The sequence below is a fragment of the Pinus tabuliformis genome, chromosome 3_1, assembly GCF_031772625.1.
Source record: "Pinus tabuliformis cultivar Carrire ecotype Pingquan chromosome 3_1, CPIR1, whole genome shotgun sequence".
In the NCBI taxonomy this organism is placed as follows: Eukaryota; Viridiplantae; Streptophyta; class Pinopsida; order Pinales; family Pinaceae; genus Pinus; species Pinus tabuliformis.
In genome coordinates, this window is record NC_142301.1 from 690,594,806 (window position 1) to 690,617,466 (window position 22,661).

The following is a 22,661-nucleotide window of genomic DNA, read 5'->3' on the forward strand; positions in this document are numbered from 1 at the left end:
ACTCAATGGATTGAGTATGATACTTGAGGAAAGCCAAAGACTAGGTTGGGCCTTGAAGAAAAAGCCAATGAAGTGGCATAAGTTACAGAGAAGGCTACAACAGAGGCAAGTGAAGAGCCTGGTGGAAGAACTCAGAGAAGTTGAGTTGGAAATGGAAGTTTCCATTTGTGAAGCAGAATAGGGTGAAGTTCTGGGTGAAGATGAAGACTTGAAGACTGAAACTTCAAGTGAGACCAAAGGGTCACATGATTTTCAATCTGATAATTTGTGTATGTTTGCAGGTGAAACATGTGAAGAAGGACAATTCGTTGATATTGTTGTAAAGGAGGAAGAAGACAAGCAAAATTTAAATTTTGTTTTGAAGGAAGATGAAATAGATAGGTCTCATGTAAATACCTGTACACAGTTGGGAAAAGGTTTTACTTTTCAGCATATTGCAAAGACAAAAAGTAGAGGAAGTTGGACTCATGAGGATGGCCAAAAGCAAGAAGAAGTAGAGAAGGATATCAAGAAATCAAGTGAAGGACTTGATGAGATTGAAGAGAAGACCATTGAAATATTTCTGAGTCATGTAAAGGACTTGGAACAACAGGAGGACTTGGTGATTGAATCATCAAATGAGATCATGAGGTCTAGTGGTTTTACAACTGACAAGTTGTTTGTGAATGCAGGTATTGCAGAAGACAAACCATCTTATGGAACTGTCTTGAATGAAGCTGAAAGTTTCCAAGCAAAGTATGATGATGACTGTCTTTCAAATGAAGATCAAGTTGAGTTATTATAGTAGAAGGAGTTCATAAATTCCTTTCTCAGTGGAGGAAATATCTTCAGTAGAGATGAGATAGTTATGTCTTATGATAATAAATTTGCTATTGGTAAGAACAACGAAGAATTGATTTTCTTAAATGGCCAAAGGGAGAGTGATGGACAGACATCTAAAACTATCATAGAGATGGAGGATCAGAATAAAGAAGTAGTGTCAACAAGAATTTATACTTGTGACAAAGAAGAAGATAGTGAGGATTGTACAAAGCTTTTAGGAGAAATTTCAAGTGAGATGGCAAATTTATGGCATGAGTTAAGTCTTTCCGAGAAAAGGCTAGAAAACCAAAAAGTAAGTGTTCAGATTGTAAAATCGGAACTGAATGAGAACAAAGAAGTTCACTATAGTGGACAAGGATGGGGAGACATCATTGAAACAGATGGTGTGGAGGAGAGACTAGCTAACAGTTTCGTGAATTCTTTTGGGAATTCAAAACAACATACTGATGTGCTGACAGAGGAGGAAGAATTAGAGAAGCACACTGAATTGTTGACAAAGGAAGAAAAGGCACAAAAGCCTTATGTTTTTTATTTTAACAACTGCTTTATGATTACAAGTTTTGTTGCAGACAAGAAGCAGAAATTAGATGTTGCGGAGGAAGATATCTTCAAGGATATTCAAGAATTTTGGGTGGAAGCAATATCTACAGCAGTACTTGGAGCAATATCAAGAGTAATAGCAGAAGCTGGAGTAGAAAAGGTTGAGGAAAGTAATCAGTAGTTTGAATATGAATGGACAATGTGCAGTGAGATGCAGAATGTGAAGGTGTCGAAGTTAGTGGACAACAACAACGACTTGAAGCAGAGAGGAAGAGATAGCAATAAATGGCAGAGTATGGACCAGCCCAAGGATGTGCCGGAAATGGAGATTGAATAACTATGGCAGTTGATGATGAAACAGTCTAGGATGAGGAAAATGACAATAAGAAGGATGATCAATCAGAACTTGAACCTGATTAACAAGGAGAGGAAGATGAAACAGAAGACAACAAACATACAGCAAGAGCAAAAGTGCAAGGCATTTGGGCAATTACAAAATAAAGTTTGTGACCCTGGAGGTTTTCTATCAACATATGAAGGCACATGATCAGGAGATCATGAATGTTTTCTACTTTAGCAGTCTGATGCAGGAGCATTCAACTCAAAAGAATCATTGTATTTTAGTAGACATAGGGGGGTCTTGTGTTTTAAGGAAGATGGTTTCTTAAGTGTTGAATTAATGTAATTACTTAGGTTTTGAGTGATTTTAATGAAAATAGGAATTAATTAAGTATTGTGAGGCATATTGTAAATGTTCTCGAATGAAGGGGAACATGAAAGAATCATGATAGTTAAGAGTTCATAGGGATTGATATCTTTGGAAGTTAATTTTAGATCTTAAATTAGGAATTAGTTCATGATTTATAGGATTGAGAGGATTCTTAGATTTTAGTTGAAATTATTAAGGATCTAAACCAAGAATTGGTTGTAGAATCCTTTTGTATAAATGTAAGCCTAAAAGGCATAATCAAGGTACATAGTTAGCTAGTTAGCTAGTTAGAGGTTGTAAGGTAGAGGTTTGACTGTAAGCCTACGGGCAGATTGTGAAACAGATGCCACTGATATTGGAAATCAGGCCCGAGAGAAGAAACTATGTAAATATTTATTTATCAATATAGAGAATTCGATTTCTGGTTGTGTGGTGTGTGTTGCTTAGTGGAGTTATGAATTGTGTGTGAATTAGAAATTTTTGAATAGTATATGTATGCAGGTGAAGTTTGAGCAAAACACAGAGAAGAAGGTGAGTATGTAGGATCGGGGTTTGATCGTTGAATCCGATCAAAGGATCCAAGTGAAGTTCAAGGATGGCAATGAATAAGAGTACACAGAGTTAAGCTTAGGAGGGAGTTGTGTTGCAGAACAACAAAAAACTAGAAACCTTGGAGAAACTCAAAATCGCAAAAGAACACTGAAGCAATGGCATAAAACTGAAGAAAGTAAAGGCACGAAGGAAGGAAGTAAACGTGCACCAGAGCTGTCGGATCATTTAGATCGACGGATATATATGGTAGAAGAAGAATGGCAGAGGAATAGATCTGGATCGTCAGATCAACATATCTGATAGATCGACGGTGATCAACAATTGCGGGGGTAGAAGAGTACGGATTTTCTTGATCGTGGTTGAAGTCCCGCACTCGCTCCTAGTCGTCGATCTCATATTCAACTCTTAGATCACAGTCAACTACGGGGGTTAAGCCTGTTTTTAATCCGTGTGCTAGTTGAAGTCCTGCAGACCGTAGATTTGATGGCCTCATATATCCAACGGATATCGGGTCATAAAGTGATCGAACTTTAATTACAAAAACGGACCTGAACTTTTATAGATCAAGGATTTATATTCCTTATCGCTCCGTAAGGGTGGTAATCCTCGTGCAAGTGCCTCACCCAATATCGTTGTTAACTGTTGGATCAAGTGTGCTTTGATCAACGGTGGGGGATCACCGATTAGTTTCGCATCGCAATATTTCATGAGTGGATGAACCTTGGCCTTAAGAAAATGTTATTTGCAATGTGCGATGCTCGAGTGTATCATCAATCGTCGAATTGAAGGGTGAGATCAACTGCGGAGATTGAAGCCGATAAAGGCTTGGGTGAATGGGTTTAAGTTGTGATACAACGCGACAGCCGTTGATTTGATGGAATGAAATCAACTGTGGAGGATGAATGCCATAAAGGTAGAGCGTTAGAAAATGTGCAAACACCGTGGATTGGCGGAAAGGTAAGGCTTACGTGTGTTTTATGTGTATTTCTATTATACAAGAATTATAATAGAAATAAAGCGGATAAAGGTTTTATGGGTTAAGTTCAAATATAACCAAAGTTAAGAGTGGGGTTTGGTTAATATGCGTGGGGTATAGAATTAACCAAAGTTTATTGAAGGTTGAGTAAAGTACCACTCAAAGGTTAATTGAGAGTCAGACTTGAATGGTGAAAAGTAACGTTTCTGTATAAACTTAATTAAGAGCCTAAACCTTAATTTGCGAAGATTTTCACCATAGATCAGGTGATTAAGGCCTAGGACCAGTGACATGCAATTTTATTTGCATAATGTGGGTATTGTCGGCTTAGGCTGGCATCACCTACAATCCCTAAGAGTCATATCCTTCGTAGCTCCAGTCCTAATGAAAGCAAAAAAGGAAATCAAAAATGAATTTGGAAGAACAACTTTACCAAGAAGCTATGCAAATAATTTCAAAGGATTCATACACAATGCAAGTAGTAGTAAGGATCAAGACAAGTTTAAGTCTCCCTCGAGGCAGAACAATTTCAAAATATTGTCAAGAGAATGCTATTCATCTAGTTACATAAGAATATTTTTTGGTTATTGTTATTCTTGCACTAATTTCAGTCATAAAGCTAAATATTGTAAACCATACTGCAAGGATCAGTGAAAAGGTTATCATTTAAACCCTAGAAGGAAGATTGCAAGTAGACAAGGAAGAATCCCCAATGGCTATTACGATTCAACTCCTCCACCATTCAGGTTCAATGTAAAATGTTATAAATATCATAACTTTGGACATATAATACGAGATTGTAGAAGTAGATTGAGATGGTATCTCAAACAAATCAAAGAAGAAAATCTACCTACTAAGCACAAACAAATTCCAATAAAGTTTAGAGAAGGAAACAAGAGGAGCCAAATACAGAAGAACTTGTTTTTGTCCAAAATTGTTGAAGCATCTTCAATTTGAGTGCTCCAAGGTACCAATCAAGTGATAAAACTCAAATTATTGAACACATGAAGGATTCACTCCCTCATGTGTATAATATCCTATAAGTTACGCAACCTCTACTATAATCTCTTGACCATGCTACTATAAATTCTCAAAGCCTGGATGCATCAAGTTGTTCATGGCTTCACAAAGCCCATTACTGGTATGCCTCCCTTCAAGGATGTACCTTTCCATTTCTAAAGAGCTTGTGCACATAATCTTGGATGCTCATGCAAAAGGGAAAAGTTTGGATGAAGTACTAGAGGAGGTCTATTTACTACTTCCAAAGAGAGTAAAAGGTCCTGTTGATCAACAAAAATGTCCTTCGTCAACATTAGGGGAGACCACCCGGTAAAGAACTTAAAGTAGCTCCTTTTCTGTTGAAGATGGTGGTTCCGACTGGTTGTGGGTCCAGTTACCCTGTCATCTAAGACTAACCTAAAACTAATATAACATAAACTAAGAGTTAATTTATCCACATCATACTATGTTACATTTCCTTTATATTAGTTTTTAAAGATGTAAATTAAAAGAATAGATCAACACAAAGGTTTGATCAAATTAAAGGCTGATCAAACGCCATTAAATGATTTATTTGCCTATTTAAGAGAGGATTTAAAACAAAAACAAAGATGTCGATGTAAAACTAATTTAAAACATGAAAATCCTATCTCAAACTAGAATGGGATAGCCCTCTCCCAATCCAATAGCAAGTTAACTAAAATGGGGGAAGGACTGATATGATTCATCATGTGATTTTGTATTAATTAAAGGAAGTAGTTCACATTAACTAATACAAGTGGAAAGAAAATAAGTTTGCAAATGAATAATAAATAGTTACTAGTCACCACAAAAATACTTCAACGAATTAAGATTGATTTCGATCTCATTCTACACCGCAAAGATAGCTTTAACAAAGTTTCAACAACAAAATGTCAATGACACAACAATAGTGCATAATATCAAAGAAACATAATATTGTTTAGAATAAAGACCAGAACAAAAAAAATGAAACTTTAACAACTAGACAATAATCCTACATTTCGGTAATAGTACACAAGAATAAGAATTAATTAAAACCATGTCAGAATTTTATTACCACAGTTCTGAGAGTAGCTCTAACCCTTAATGAAAGTGCTTTCAATAGTTCAAAGTCCCTTTATAACAGGGCCATAACTTCTCTACAATAAAACTCTTTGCGCTCTATAATAGTGCGAAAGAAGAAATCGAATTATTACACTGTGTGTGATCGTGACCTCCCCGATTTCATTGAAGAGACATGTATTTATATAGAGTTTCAAAGTTAACAAATCCCTTCGGTTTCTCAACAAACAAGAAATAAAAAGTAAATGAATTTGGAGGTTTTGTATTTTGTTGAATCGCAAGGTGAACTTAGAAGATCTTGGAAGCTTCATTTGGATTGGATTCGAATAGTCTTCAAATGAGCGGAAGGGTAGTTTCCAACAAATTCTTTGAATAGCCTTTTTCAACAACCTTTGTCTTTCTTTAGCACTGTAGTGGTTCAACTGTTCCATTAAAACCGGAAGACAAATTTCTTCCATAATCGGCCCTACAATCCAAATACAACAAAGCAATCAACGTTTTACAAATAATTTGAATCCATACTAATCCCAATGAAAAACCAATGATAAATAGCCTGAGACCATTAATAGTGGTTGATTTAAAACTTAATAGTAATAAGCAAATCTAAGGGTGGTAAATGGTGGACACAGATGGATATCAAAGGTTTTGAGTATTAGAGTTTTAACATAACACACTTTGCAAAAACTTGTGATATATGGAAAGTTATGATGAGGAGCGGATGCGATATTATATTAAGTCGTTGTGATAAAGCCCATTGGATCTGCAACGAAGAGGATTCAAGATGACAATGTTATCTCCAAGAGGATTCAAGATGATGATGTCATCCCCAAGGGTAAATATTTTGGAGGGAAAAAAAAAAAAAAAAAAACTATTTTTGTTTTAAATTGTATTTTCAACTTGTCTCCTTATATGTTTACTCAAATGTTAAGTTTAGACACCCATTGGATGCATAACTAAATTCCACCTCCAACGAGAACCCACTATGAATACTTCCAAGCATACCCACATAAAAAATAAATAAATAAAAATCATGTTATTTCAATTATTTTATTTTATTTTTATTTTTTCATGTGGGTTTGCTCAAAAGTTTGCATAGTGGGTACTTGTTGGATGCATAATTTAATTCTGCATCCATTGCGTGTATGAACTTGACATTTGAGTAAACCTATAAGGAGATAAGCTCAAAATACAATAAAAAAAATATTTTCCTTCCTTTTTCTTTAAAAATTCACAATTCTTATTTTATTATTTTCTTTAGGAGGCCCATTTTAGACCTCAAAAGTCCCTTAATGTTTCCAAGATCAAGATATAAGATAGTAGTCCCCAGATGATTAGGTGCTAAAAAAATAGCTCAAAATTCAAAGTTGTCAAATTGGTGTGGAACTTGCATGACTGCATAGTGCTCGTCATCCTGAATCCAACACAATTTGTTTTGCGTGAAATAGACTCTGTATGACTCTAGAAATGAGTTATGTTCACTTTCTCAAACATACGTTTAAAAAAAAAAAAGACAACCCAGTCAGCGGTCCGTACTACTGATGTGGCATTGACTGGGTAGGGTATGTGGACGTTGACTTGGTCAACATGATCCTCAGCGAATAATATCATGCCAAGTGGCACATTCTTATTAGTCAAATTTTTGTGGTTTTGATTGGTTGAAGAAGTGGCCAACCACGGGCTGACAAGTGGCCTAGCCAGAGACCACCACATCACAGCCCGGGAGGCCACCAAAAGTTTTTGCTATAGTCCTTGCGGAGGCAGGGGGGTTAAACCCGCGAACTCCCAATGCTATGCACTGTCATGTCCCTTCTCAAACACATTAGTAACAGGGTGCTGCTACACAATTCTGCACATTTTTTACTAAGGAAGAGGGCCCCACACTTTCGACTTAGGGACTTAGGGGCCAAGTCGACTTTATTTAGTTGCTAGTGGAATGCGGGGGCCACCCACATAAGAGTTTGAATTAGCCATTCGATATACTTTGAGGGAAAATCGAATGGGTGGATGGAGGGGCCCACATGAGGCTAAGGGGGCACAAGGAGTTATAAAGAGAGATAAACTCTCATTTTGTATTCATTCTGAATATTTTCCAAACAAACTCACTCTTGTACGCTCTACTGCTTAGCGAGTCTACGGGCTGTTTAGCCATAAGCCTTCCATAGGGAAGATTCAACCTCTACTTCGGGGGACCATCTGCCCACCCTAGGAACTGTTCCACAGAGATTGCAAGAGTTTCCAGCAGTGATTCATAGCTCAGCCAACCACGCAGAGGAAGGGACTATGTGTTTTCTGGGCAACCAGAAATACACAGAGGTTGATTTAGCCACCTAAGAGGCCAAAAATCCAAAGTCAAAATCAGAGAAATTCCCTTGTGGGTTTTGTCCAAGGAGTCTAAGGCTAAAAAGATAGAATTTTCTAGGTAGTTTTTTCACACTTTCCAATAGGCCAAAAGTCAGCGGATGTAGTTGGAGAGCAGCTCCCAAAAGGCCGAAAATCCAAAGTCAAAATCAAAGAAATTCCCTTCTGGGTTTTTTTGGGTTTTGTCCAAGGAGTCTAAGGCTAAAAAGACAAAATTTTCTGGGTAGTTTTTGGGCGCTTTCCAGCAAGGCGAAAGCTAGTAGATGTAGCCGAAGAGTAGCTCCCAAGAGGTTGAAAATCCAAAGTCAAAATCAGAGAAATTCCATTCTGGGTTTTTCTGGGTTTTGTCCAAGGAGTCTAAGGCTCAAAGGGCAGATTTTTTTGGGCACTTTCCAACAGGCTGAAATTAGCATATCAATAGTTTATTAGGACAATGCAGAGCATAGTAGAGCAGCAGTTAAACAACCATCTTTCCAGCTATTGTACCACCTGGGTTTGGTCCAGCTTATCCTTGAGACAAGCCCAGGTGCACTACTACATTTATATATTGTACTCATGCTCTCATATTTCATAATATATGGCTCAACAGTTCCAGTATTACAATGTTTCATGGGTGTTTGCTAAATGTTTTTATTTTCCATTGTTGCACTGTTTGTTTAATTGGTTTATCACTTAAATTCCTGTTTAGGAACATTACAGTGGTATCAGAGCCATAATCTTGGCTCATCCTGTGGGAAAGATTAGAATCAAACAACATGGCGGTCACCTGGAATGAGGTGGTGAGGATACAACAAATGATGATTGATGTGGGGAAGAAGTTGATTCATTCCTCAGTTGGGAATCCGGACATGATTGCAACCAATGTGGAGTCATTGGGGGGAAACTGGAAGGCATACCAATCATTGGGTCATGGCATTTAGGCGTCCCTCTCTTTCTGGGAATTCTATGGACTAAGGGGTATGCACAAACGAATGGAGATTCAATGGGATTTTGCAGGGATGATGAGAAGTATTAAGAAAAAAGATGAAAGAGTAGTTGAAGGGGCCATGGTTGGCAAAGAGATAGTTGAACATACACCCATTGATGAGGCGTCATCCATTGATGAGGTATTCAGGGTTGTGACCGAGTTCTCAGGTGATAACAATGCACCACAGGTCGGTGAGGTGTTGGAAGACAACTCCACTGTTGTTGAGGAGCCGATAGGTACAGAGGTCTCCAGATCTATGACAGAGTTTCCAGATGACAGTCATCTACAACTGACTAGTGAGCATATCGTGCATATTGGGTTGTTTATGGACGCACAATCGAAGGCTCATGTCAAGCCCGTGATGGAGGAGGATGTGTAGCCATCCCTTGGGCTAGCCATTGTTGAGGGGCATCATAGAGACCACATGTTTGGATTTCAACACAGTTCACTTCAGAGGCACAGTAATAGGATCGACAATACTCTCAACCCATCCTTATACATTGGATTGAGAGAGGCGGAGCTGTCTAGACATACCAAAGGGGATGACCAGGTTAGCATAACTGTTGGGTCACCTTTACCCATTGGAGAGAGAGAGAGATGGAGCTACCTAGTAGATCTCATGTGTTGACTTGAGTAGTGGGATGAGACGGTCAAAGTTGCATAAGATGCAACATTCACATATCGGGCTTGTTCTATGTGCTAGAGTTTGTGCATTCAATGGCTCTCTTGGGGTTGGATGGCGAGAGATTCTGAGTTGGTACCCGATGGAGTGGGCTAGACTCATGGATATGGTCATAGTTTGGAGTAAAGCTCAGTGGGAGCTCTCAGATATTGAGGGTGTTGGAGGCCCAAGTTGGCATTGGGATCCAGGCGGGGCTTCCTATCCAATATCAGACATGCGGGATGGTTATGGCATTGATGAGGTAGTCAACCCCATGCCTGAGCGCATGCATTCCTTAGGGGAGTTGCAATTGACGCTAGTGGCCAGGTGGTTTGTGAGCAAAATCCATTGGTTGTTTTGGCATGTTGGTTGCGCATGGGGGCGTAGGATGATTAACATTCTTTGGCAGGAGCTGGTTCAAGGAGGTGGCATGGGTAGGCCACCAGACCGAATATTGTATGGAGATGATGTTCTCCCATTGAGGTTTAGGACTCAAGGGTCACAGACGATCGGCACAACAAAGATATCCCCCCTAGCATGAGTGGAATTAGGGTGCTCAGGTATACCAAGATGGACGAGGGGACATGACGCGTGTCATGGTGGGGTCATTATCGGAGTGGTGGACACTTTGGCACATGCATGATACCATATATCATAGGGTGGTATGATAGTAGGCAGTGGTACACAAGACTACACAGAGTCAGGTCGTAGCGTTCAATGTTATATAGAGAGATGTGGTCTGATGCATACAGACCCAATTCTAGGCCATAGCACCTAGTGGTGTGCAGGGCTATGTAGCGAGGAGCAGTGGTCTGCAAAGGAGCATGGAGATACATGGTGGTATACCATAGCATGTCGGTTTACACTGTGGGGTAGGAGGAGTGACTCGCATCGCATTGAGGACGTGCAGGGAGTGACAGGTGCAGTGACACAAGCAGGACACAAGAGGGTACAGGATGGTATAGCCATAGTCGGGGGTATCCAGTGGTGTATAGGGATAGGTTGTGGCATACAGTGGCATTTCATGGAGTGCGGTGGTACTTGGTGGTATGCAGTGACACATGATGCGGTGCAATGGGCTCTTGGAGCTTTGCCTCTAAGGAGACTTATGGACAGGGATAGTAGGTGTACCATTGGACGCAACTCACCTAGGATCAATGAGGACATTGTCAAGCATTTGGGGACATCATGTTTAGTGGAGGCAGCGCCTAAAGGAAGTTATCAGCAGTTCCGAGGCGGAGAGAGGGTCGTCCATAGTATTACTCTTGAGCATCTCAGCAGACTCTTGATCATACTCTTTGGGACATACCCACTCATCATCCTACAATGTTGCTTACAATTGCAAAGAGTAGGGCATGGGGGACTCACCCTAGGCACTTGGATGAGACACCATGTGTCATGGGCTGAGAGGAGACTCTCCAGTTGAGACACTTGGTAGGTGCACGAGTTGATGGTTACAGACTTAGGGATGGCATGGTTGATTGTCGAGGTAGCATATGTTCCACCCCTAGGCTCACACTTGGGGAGGTGACCGAGAGGGAGTTACATGGTGCTTTTTTAGTTGGACAGCTTGAGGCATTAGGGGAGCATGAGGTGCGGAGGAAAGTAGTCCTTATTGGCAGGATGATGCCTAGGCTTCTGGCAGTACCTGAGCACATCATCAGGAGCTGGGATAACAGATCTCGCTGTGTGATTTGGTAGGCACAGAACAACTGGATATTTTTAGCACGGGTTCTTGATGCTTAGTGCCTACCTATTGGATACCTACAGGAGGCAGAGATGGGGCACAAAGGGGTCCCAACAACTAGCATCATATCACAACAATAGACAGAGAGGATTGGGGTTTGTGGACCTCCAGTATGGTTATGGGATCTAGGGATCCAATGGATTGGTGGGATACTCCACTCCTTAGTGAGCATGGTTGGGATAATAAGCGGACTGATTCATTCATAGGCAGACACATGGTCGATCACTGAAGTCCTCACTATAGGACAAGGCATATTGTTGCTCAGGATTTGGGCTAGCCATGGAGTGATAGGTGCTCGCACTGTTGAGTCACTTTGGCAAGATTGCCCTAGCCTCGATCATCACATAGATTATGGCCGAGAGTTATGGGAGAGGAGGTTTTGGTACGAGCATGCTAGGAATTCTTTCATGACCAGAGTGTCACGATGTTAGCAGGATATGTTCCTTTTGCGATGGGCAGGGGATTCTGGCATAACAGGGCTGAGCAGTGCAACTACCCGTAGAGGTGAGCTGGTTTCTACAGGGGAGGGTCATGCAGATCTTCCATTTGATTTTAGTGATTCATTGATGGTGTGGGGAACTTCACCAGTATGGTAGGGTGATCGACATGAGGAGATCAAGGGAGGCCTGGGTAGACAAGGGTTCAATTTCACTAGGATTGGATTGCATCTTCAGGAGTTTACTCTTGTAGTGCATGAGATGGACTATTCGGTAGAGCAACTTCATGAGGATTTGGGCAGAGTTTTACATTGTCAAGATGCTCTACTTATTGGTGATAGACAGAGGGGTTCTAATGCCCATATATAGTAGGATAGTGAGTGGAGCAAGGGGGGCTTCACGTTGATCAGGTTGGCTTGGGATCCTGGTATCGAGGGACTCCTTCACTATAGGATAGTACAATGATCAGGGACGATCCAATGGCACATTTGGGACCTTGGTGAAGTTGTAGTGATAGTGGGGGTCCACAATCATAGAGGGTGTTTTTTCAGGCATTACTTGAGGACAATCGATGTTTGGTGCATTGGTAGAACTTGCCAGATGAGGATGCCACCTGGGAGGGTGAGCATATTGTGGAGCACCCAGCTTTAAGGTTGCTTGAGAGCAAACAACATTTGGGAGGGGAGGACTGTCATGTCCCTTCTCAAACACATTAGTAACAGGGTGTTGCTACAAAATTTTGCACATTTTTTACTAAGGAAGAGGGCCCCACACTTTCAACTTAAGGACTTAGGGGCCACATTGACTTTATTTAGCTGCTAGTGGAATGTGGGGGCCACCCACATAGGAGTTCGAATTAGCCATTCGATATGCTTTGAGGGAAAATTGAATGGGTGGATGGAGGGGCCCACATGAAGTTAAGGGGCCCCATGGAGTTATAAAGAGAGATCAACTCTCATTTTGTATTTATTCTGAATATTTGACAAACAAACTCACTCTTCTACGCTATGCTACTTAGCGAGTCTATGGTTGTTTAGCCACGAGTCTTCCATAAGGAAGATTCAAGCTTTACTTCGGGGGATCACCTGTGCCTGCCCTAGGGAGGTTGTTCCACAGAGACTGAAGGAGATTCCAACAACGATTAATAGCTCAGCCAGCCACGTAGAGGAAGGGACTGCGTGTTTTCTAGGAAGCCAGAAATACGCAGAGGTTGATTTAGCCACCAAAGAGGCCGAAAATCTAAAGTCAAAATCAGAGAAATTCCCTTTTGGGTTTATATGGGTTTTGTCCAAGGAGTCTAAGGCTAAAAGGGAAGAATTTTTTGGGCAGTTTTTACACACTTTCAGCATGTCGAAAGTCAGCAAATGTAGTTGGAAAGCAACTTCCAAAAGGTTGAAAATCCAAAGTCAAAATCAGAGTAATTCCCTTCTGAGTTTTTTTGGGTTTTGTCGAAGGAGTCTGAGGCTGAAAGGGCATAATTTTTTGGGCAGTCCTTGGGCACTTTCCAGTAGGTTGAAAGTCAGTGGATGTAGTTGGAGAGCAGTTCCCAAAAGGCCGAAGATCCAAAGTCAAAATTAGAGAAATTCCCTTCTGGGTTTTGTCCAAGGAGTCTAAATCAAAGAGAGCGGAATTTTCTGGGTAGTTTTTGGGAACTTTCCAGCAGGACGAAAGTGAGTATATGTCGCTGGAGAGCAACTCCCAAGAGGTTGAAAATCCAAAGTCAAAATCAAAGAAATTCCCTTCTAGGTTTTGTCCAAGGAGTCTAAGGAAAAAAGGGCAGAATTTTTTGGGCAATTTTTGGGCAGTTTCTAGCAGGCCAAAGTCAGCATATCAGTAGTTTACTAGGACAACGTAGAGCATGGTAGAGAAGCAGTTGAACAACCATCTTTCCAGCTATTCTACCACCTGGTTTGGTCCAGCCTGTCCTTGAGACAAGCCTAGGTGCACTACTCCATTTATATATTGTATTCATGCTGTCATATTTCATAATATATGGCTCAACAGTTCCAATATTACAGTGTTTCATGGGTGTTTGCTAAATGTTTTTAATTTTTCACTGTTGCACTGTTAGTTTAATTGGTTTATCACTTAAATTCCTGTTTAGGAACATTTCATGCACAATCTTCACCATTACACCGCGGCGGTAGTCCTTTATATGCATAGGCTTCGATTTATATTTAAAGGTTTGTTGCCGCACAATTCGAGGAATGGGCCAGCCCGTGGACACATAACCGCACTCATGTGATCACCGCGAAGGTGGAGTGGGGGCTCGGCCGGTAAGGGCGGGTCGTTGGCCTTATCCCCCAAGCACGTGGCCTCAATTTTTGAAACTTAAGTATTAGTGGGCTTTTTAACTGTCCGACAACTTCACCCAGTTTTCAGCAAAATTGTTGTTCTGTTAGCATGCTTAGCGAGCGAAATTGTAGGATGATTTCGGAATTTGGGGAATTAGCAGAAGATTGGGAAAGGCCATAACTTCTTGAGTTTTTGACCAAATCAAGAGCATAAAGAGGCTACACAAATAATTTTGGGCATTCTTGAGCCATTGAAATAGGTTTCAGAGCATCTTGAGCATTGTAAACTGATGTATTCAAAATTTTTAACATAATAGAAAGGGTCAAGCCATTGCAAGCTAGACCAAGGAGACGAGGTGTCAATTCCTTCATCATATGCTATTGTGATACTGTTTATGGTGATGTTTATGTCTGTCAATTGTTGTTGTTCAGTCATGTGTTTATGTTAATTTGTTCATAAAAAAATATATAAAACATTCAAAACCCCATGTTTAAACATGCAAACAATCACACAATTCCTCAAGCATATTTAATATAATCTGAAAAGAAATTTTAACACAACAAAACTAATTTTCTTAAGCAAATCAATTTTTGGTATCAGAGCTCTTGGTTTTGTTTGTGTAAGAAGGATTTAATTGTTTGCAAGTTTATGTCATGCTTACAAGGTTAAAATTCAAAAGAGGAGAACAAAAGCTGGTTGAAAGCCATGAAGTTGGGTCAAAGGGAAGGAGCGCAAGGTTGCCACAACCTCCACCAGCAATTCTTTCTCAAGTTGCGGTTGAGACTCCAGCGAGTAGGTCTCATGAAGGAGAGCCTACAAACATGACAGAAGATGATAAGGTCTTTAGGAAGGCTTTCTTTGATATGACAGAGATGCTGAAGGTCCTCTATGAAGAGAGGAATACCAGACTGCAGGGTGAAAGTGTATAATTTCCTGCAAATTCTCTACAAATCTATTTCTAAGATCTATGTAGAAAATTCGACTGTAGATTAACTCGATAATGCAAAATAATACAATCTACTTCTACTATCAAACTTGTGAATGCTTAAAGATCGATCTGAATCAGAGCTGAACACATATAACCATAAGAAGAAGAATCAATACACATGAAACACAAAAAATACTCAGTGGAAAGCCTCAGCTAAAAACCCCACTATCTGTATTATCATACAAGGTGGAAATATGTCAGAATTACACAAAGCCTTAGCTCTCACAGCTAGCCAGCTCTCAGTACAATCCTCCTGAATGCTCATAGGCAATCAAAGCTTCTCACAAGCCTTCTCCTTTGCCCTCCAATCTCATATTTCCTTGTGCAGTTACCTCTGGGATGATCTCCTTCACCTAGTGTAACACTGCTCTCACACACCACTCTAACACACTGTCAGAACTGCGCAATCCTCAAGGAACCTTTCCTTGACTGCATGGATGAATTTCCTTTATAGGAAAACACATGCAACTGATAGTAACATGTCCTTGACATTTAGTTCAATTGGGTCTTTCTCAGAATAGACATGCATGAGTTACTGATGATGGAAGCTTTAGTTATATGGAATACATTGGTTGAGTGCATGCATGCATCAACTGACTGATAACTCACAATTAGTTCCTCAAATAGTTTGGAACTAATTTAACTGGACTTAACTCAGTAAATTGAGTTAACTAATTACAACTCAAATATAACTCAATCTTATCTCCTTAATTAAGGGATAATCTCCTTAATTTAAGGGATAATTGTTGCATGACTTCAAAAAGACTTCTAACTTGAATTTCTCCAACTAATTAATCCATAATGAATTAATTAATTATTTCCAAGCAGTTGGTGAGACTAAATTCGATTTTAATTCACAATTTTAATTCAAGGACAAATTAAAATTGGAATATTTTGGATTCTATTTTTATCATTTCTTGTTGCTATTTTCAACACTCTCTCTCAACAAGAAAGGAATTCAACTCGATCCTGATCGTGAACCTTTGGAATGTTATGCATGAAACACTTCTCTCTAATGTTGTTGCTCCAACAACTTCAGAAACAAAACAAAAAAAATCTAACCTGAATCAGTATGATGCATCTGTCATCAAAGCCTCTGACTGCTATTGCCTCTGTCAACTGAAAACTTTGCGCTTCGACTGACTCTACCTTTGTGCACTGTTGTCAATCCTTCTCTACGCTCTTCAGTATCTGAATGCTCTAGCCTCTGTCACTTAGATCTCCGACTACATCAATCCCACCGATTCCTCCCGATACTATGTACTTTGGGCTCTCGTAGCAAGGTACGATCCATGAGATAAAACTTCTCAATGGACCCTGCCCAATTTCAGCCTTCTTGGTACTATCACTTCACATCGCCCCACCTCACACCTGGAGGTATGGCTACATGTGATCCCTTTGCCCACTTTGTCAATTGTGGCTCCTCCACAATTGTTTGAGACTTCTTTTGTGGTTGCATGTTGAGAGGTAATTTACTCTCCCTCTCAACCACCAAGTCTATAACATTTGCCTTTCTCCTTAAGGCTTTGCATCCATCTCGAACCTCAAGAGCATACAGGTTCTGAACTCGTGAACCAATCCGTTTTACCTGTCTCGTGGTGACGTGTCTAAGGAACGCCTTTCCTTTACTGAAGACAACACCGTAGCCTTTGTCCTCCAACATCGCGACCGATACCAACTTCTTCTTCAGTCCAGGCACATACTTCACATCCGTCATGGTGATAGGAGGTCCATGCTCCCTCTGAAAAGAAACTGTGCCCACTCCTGAAACACTATAGCTTCCATCGCCACCCATCTTTATGCGCATCTTGGGGTCTTTCTCCTCCAAGGTACTGAATAAGCTTTTATTATCGATCATGTGGAATGAGGCTCCACTGTCAAGATACCAACCACAACCCATCATCGATGACACCATGCATGCGATGTGAGTAAATTCCATTTCGAACTAAGAGGCTAATGCCTCACCTTTCTATCCTTCCGAGGATCCCTTCTTGGACTTCTTCGATGGGCAATCAGTCACATAATGACCCATCTCATGAAAATTAAAACATCTCACTTTAGAATTGTCACCCTTCTTCCCTCCATGAGAAGAATTCGATTTGGAATGGGAAACCTTCCCCTTTCCTTTTCTTGCCTTACTCGCTAAGGAAAGATTTTCTTCATCATCATCCTTGGATGAAGAACCATCTCGAGTGCTCCTCATAATCTCTTCCTGCATGAGATCTGACAACAGTCGTTCCCAATCCGATAGTTTATCCCTTCCATTCACATAGCCCTGGTAGCTATTCCAGCTCTTTGGAAGGCCAAGGAGAGTGAGGCTCACCATATCATCATCGGCAGTAGTTATTCGCACACTACCAAGCTCATCTCTGCAAGTTGTGAGCTTGTTCAGATATGTGGAAATAGTATCGTCGTTCTCCACCTTGATTCTTCGAAGCTTATCCTTGAGCGCCAATTTCCTCTGGTCGCTACTATTCTGGTAGAGGTCCTTCAATGTCTTCCACATTGAATATGGAGTATCCTTCCCATGGAGACTCGAGACAATATGGTATTGAACTCCCTCAAGGATGATTCGTCTCGCCCTCGCCACACACTTCTTCCACTTAGCCAACTCTTGTGCATTAGTTGAACCTGGCTTTTGGATTTCTTGATCAATGAAATCCTTCAAGCCATTGTCTTCTAATATAGTCTCCATGCGATATTTCCATGCTATGTAATTCGAGCTACCTTCCAAGGCATACTCGAGTCTCAAGCCATAAAATGTTGTTGGCCAACCTTGAAGTATGATAAGAATTCGATTTGCACCTGCAACCCTAAACATCAAACTTCGAATTCTCTTCTCTGTATACTGTTCACAGCTCCGATAAACTCAGCTCTAATACCATGTAGAAATTTCTCTATATATCAGCTAGCTCTGATACCATGTAGAATTTCTTGCAAATTCTCTACAAATCTACCTCTGAGATCTATGTAGAAAATCTGACTGTAGATTAACTTGATAATGCAATATACCAAAGCAAAATACTATAATCTACTTCTACTATCAAACTTGTGGAAGCTAAAAGATCGAGTTGAATCAGAGCTGAACACATATAACCATAAGAAGAAGAATCAATACACATGAAACACATAAAATACTCAGGGGAAAGCCTCAGCTAAAAACCCCATTATCTGTATTATCATACAAGGTGGAAATATATCAGAATTACACAAAGCCTTAGCTCTCACAGCTAGCCAGCTCTCAATACAATCCTCCTGGATGATCAGATGTAATCAAAGCTTCTCACAAGCCTTCTCCTCTGCCCTCCAAGCTCCTATTTCCTTGCGCAGTTACCTCTGGGATTATCTCCTTCACCCAGTGTAACGCTGCTCTCACACACTGCTCTAACACACTGTCAGAATTGCACAATCCTCAAGGAACCTTTCCTTGACTGCATGGATGAGTTTCCTTTATAGGAAAACACATGCAACTGATAGTAACCTGTCCTTGACATTTAGTTCAACTGGATCTTTCTCAGAATAGACATGCATGAGTTATTAATGAGGGAATCTTCAGTTATCTGGAGTACACTGGTTGAGTGCATGCATGCATCAACTGACTGATAACTCACAATTAGTTCCTCAAACAATTTGGAACTAATTTAACTGGACTTAACTCAATAACTAAGCTAACTAATTACAACTCAAATATAACTCAATCGTATCTCCTTAATTAAGGGATAATCTCCTTAATTTAAGGGATAATTGTTGCATGACTTCAGAAAGACTTCTAACTTTAATTTCTCCAACTAATTAATCCATAATGAATTAATTAATTATTTCTAAGCAGCTGGTGAGACTAAATTCGATTTTAATTCAAGGACAAATTAAAATTGGAATATTCTGGATTCTATTTTTATCATTTCTTGTTGCTATTTTCAACAGAAACCTCCAAAGCTCCCAAAGGAGAAGGTTCTTCAAGAGGAAGAGGTAATGGAAATGGAGCTGAACCTCCACCCTCTCCACCATCTTCTTCATCTTCTTCTTCACAAGCATATTCACCCTCTTCCACTAAGACAACCCTTACTCATATTCATCAACATACCTCAAAAGGAACATGTAAATCACCCTTGTTAAAACTTGATGTTAAATTTGAATTGCCCATGTATAATGGTGAAGTGAATGCAGAGAAGCTTGATAATTGGATTTGTGAGTTGGAGGTCTATTGTAGAATTCAAAACCTTCAAGAGAATGACATAAAGATTCAATTAGCGTCCTTGAGGATGGAGGGTGCGACACTAGTATGGTGGGAATCAAAGACATAAGAGGAGATAAAAAAACATGAAACAATGTAAACTTTGAAACGGGAACTATAAACTCAAAACGGGAACTCTGGCCAAAAAACCCCAAAAAAACATCAAAAACGGTGCTAAAAACGAAAAGTGTGTATACTGGAACGATGTTTTTATTTTTTAGGCGTTAATTTTGAACATGTTTTAAAAATGGCAGTAACTATGAACTTTACTATGAAATTTTCGTGCAAAATATAGCTTCAAATGAAAGTGATGATACTGGAATAATGATTTTTTTTTTTTTAGGGTCAATTTTCAACATTTTTAAAAAATGCTAATAAAACCAAATTTTTATGTGTCAAACAAAGTTGTTTATGAGGAAAAAAAACACATTAATGTTTTTGGTAGAATATCATTTTTCTTTCCTAAGTATAAATTTAACATGTTTTCAACCATAACATGCTAGGGTGGGCGCCACAGCCCGACTCGTCCCCTACCTCTAACCCCCCTCTCGACACCCTCACTACCTTCACCCACAACCCGCACCCCTGCCCCCTTTAATCCCTACCAACCCAACCCAACGCCCGCCCGAGCGCCCTCACCCTTCCCCCTGCCCGGCCCGGGCGCCCTCTCAACCCCCGCCCCCCCCAACCCTCCCAACCCCCCCCCCCCCCCCCCCCCGCCGGCCGGGGCGCCTTGCAACCCTCCCCGCCCGGGCGCCCACACAACCCCCCGTGCCCAAACCCTCTCAATGCCCCCTTCCCCTGGCCCGGGCGCCCTCACCCGCCCCCAGAACCGACCCCCCACCCGGCCCCGACGCCCTCACCCGTCCCCCGGCCCTGGTGCCCTCACCCACCCTCACCCGCCGACCCACCCGGCCCGGGCACACTGCCAACCCCCCCCGCCCGGGCGCCCACACAACCCCCTGCGCCCCAACCCTCTCAACCCCCCCTCCCCCCGGCCCGGGCGCCCACAACCGCCCCCCCACCCGGCCCCGGCGCCCTCACCCACCCCCGGGCCCGGGCGCCCTCACCCACCTTCACCCGCCCGCCCGACCGGCCCGGGCACCCTCACTCGCCCGCCCGCCAGGCCCGGGTACCCTCACCCGCCCCCTCGCCCGGCGCCCTCACCCGCCCCCCCCACCCAGGCGCCCTCACCGGCCCGGCCCGAGCGCCCTCACCCGCCGGGCCTGGGCGCCCCCACACGCTTGGCACCCTCACCCGCCCGCCCCCCCGCGTGCCCTCACCCACCTGGCACCTGCCTACCAGCCTGGGTGCCCTGACCCACCTTGCCTCGGCCGCGCCCCTGCCGCCTGCCGGGGGGCAGAAAGAGCCGCCCGGCAGGCGGGGGCGCGGGCTGCCCGGGTGACGCCTGGCTCCGCCGCGCAGCGGCGCGACCCGGGCGGCCTACGCCCCCGCCAGGCAAGCGGCAGGGCGATTCCGGGAATCGCCCTGCCGCCTGTCGGGCACGGCCGCAGGCACGGGCCGCCTGGGTGGCGCCTGCCTCAGTCGCGCCACCAGGGCGGCCCGCGCCCCCTCCCGGCAGTCGGCAGGGCGATTCCGGGAATCGCCCGGGCGAGGGCGCCAGGGCGGGTGAGGCGGGTGAGGGCGCCGGGCGGGCGAGCGGGAGAGGGCGCTCGGGCGGGTGAGGGCGCCGGGCGGGCGAGCGGGAGAGGGCGCCCGGGCGGGTGAGGGCGCCGGGCGGGCAAGGGCGCCCAGGCGGGTGAGGGTGTCGGGCGGGCGGGCGAGGGCGTCGGGCGGGCGAGGACGCCCGAGCGAGTGAGGCGGGTGAGGGCGCCGGGTGAGGGCGCCGGGCGGGCGGGCGGGTGAGGGCGCCCGGGCGATTCCCGGAATCGCCCTGCGCCGGGCGGGCAAGGGCGCCCAGGCGGGTGAGGCGGGTGAGGGTGTCGGGCGGATGGGCGAGGGCGTCGGGAGGGTGGGCGGGCGAAGGCGCCCGGGCGGGTGAGGCGGGTGAGGGCGCCGGGCGGGCGAGGGCACGGGCGGGCGGGTGAGGCGGGTGAGGGCGCCGGGTGGGCGAGGGCACGGGCGGGCGGGCGGGTGAGGGCGATTCCGGGAATCGCCCGGGCGCCCTCACCCGCCCGCCCGCGCGGCGCCATCACCCGCCCGCCCGGCGGGCGTGTGAGGCGGGTGAGGGCGCCGGGCGGGCGAGGGCAGGGGCGGGCGGGCGGGTGAGGGCGCCCGGGCGGGTGAGGGCGATTCCGGGAATCGCCCAGGCGCCCTCACCCGCCCGCCCGCACGGCGCCCTCGCCCGCCCGGCGCCCTCACCCGCCTCACCCGCCCGGGCGCCCTCGTCCGCCCGCCCGGCACCCTCACCCACCTCACCCGCTCGGGCGCCCTCGCCCGCCCGCCCGCCCGGCGCCCTCACCCGCCTCACCCGCCCTCACTTGCCAGGCCGCCGGATGCCCTTGCCCGCCCGCCCTCGCCCGCCCCCCCAGCGCCCTTACCCGCCACACACGCCCGCCCGACGCCCTCACTAGCCTTACCCGCCCGGCCGGGCGCCCTCGCCCGCCCGCCTCGGCACCCCCGCCCGCCCCCCCGCATGGACGCCCTGACTCGCCGGCCTCCCCGGGCACCCTCACCCACCCTGCCTCGGCCGCGCCCCCACCCAGCAAGCGGCAGGGCGATTCTAAGAATCGCCCTGCCGCCTACCGGGCGGTAGCGCGGGCCGCCCGGGGGACGCCTGCCTCCACCGCGCCACCCGCGCCCCCGCCCGGCAGGCAGCAGGGCGATTCTCGGAATCGCCCTACTGCCTGCCGGGCGGGGGCGTGGGCCGCCCGGGTGGCGCGACCGAGGTAGGCGCCACCTGCCCGGCAGGTAGCAGGGCGATTCTGGAAATTGCCCGGGCGGGTGGGTGAGGGCACCAGGGCGGGGGCGGGCGGGTTGGGTGGGTGAGGGCGCCGGGCGGGCGGGCGGGCGAGGGCGCCAGGGCGGGTGAGGCGGGTGAGGGCGCCGGGCGGGCGGGCGGGAGAGGGCGCCCGGGCGGGTGAGGGCGCCGGGCGGGCAAGGGCGTCTAGGCGGGTGAGGCGGTGAGGGTGCCGGGCGGGCGGGCGAGGGCGCCCAGGCGGGTGAAGGCGCCGAGCGGGCGAGGGCGCCGGGCGGGAGGGCGGGTGAGGCCGCCCGGGCGATTCCCGGAATCGCCCTCACCCGCCCGCCCGCCCGTGCGGGTGAGGGCGCCGGCGGGCAAGGGCGCCCAGGCGGGTGAGCAGGGTGAGGGTGTCGGGCGGGCGGGTGAGGGC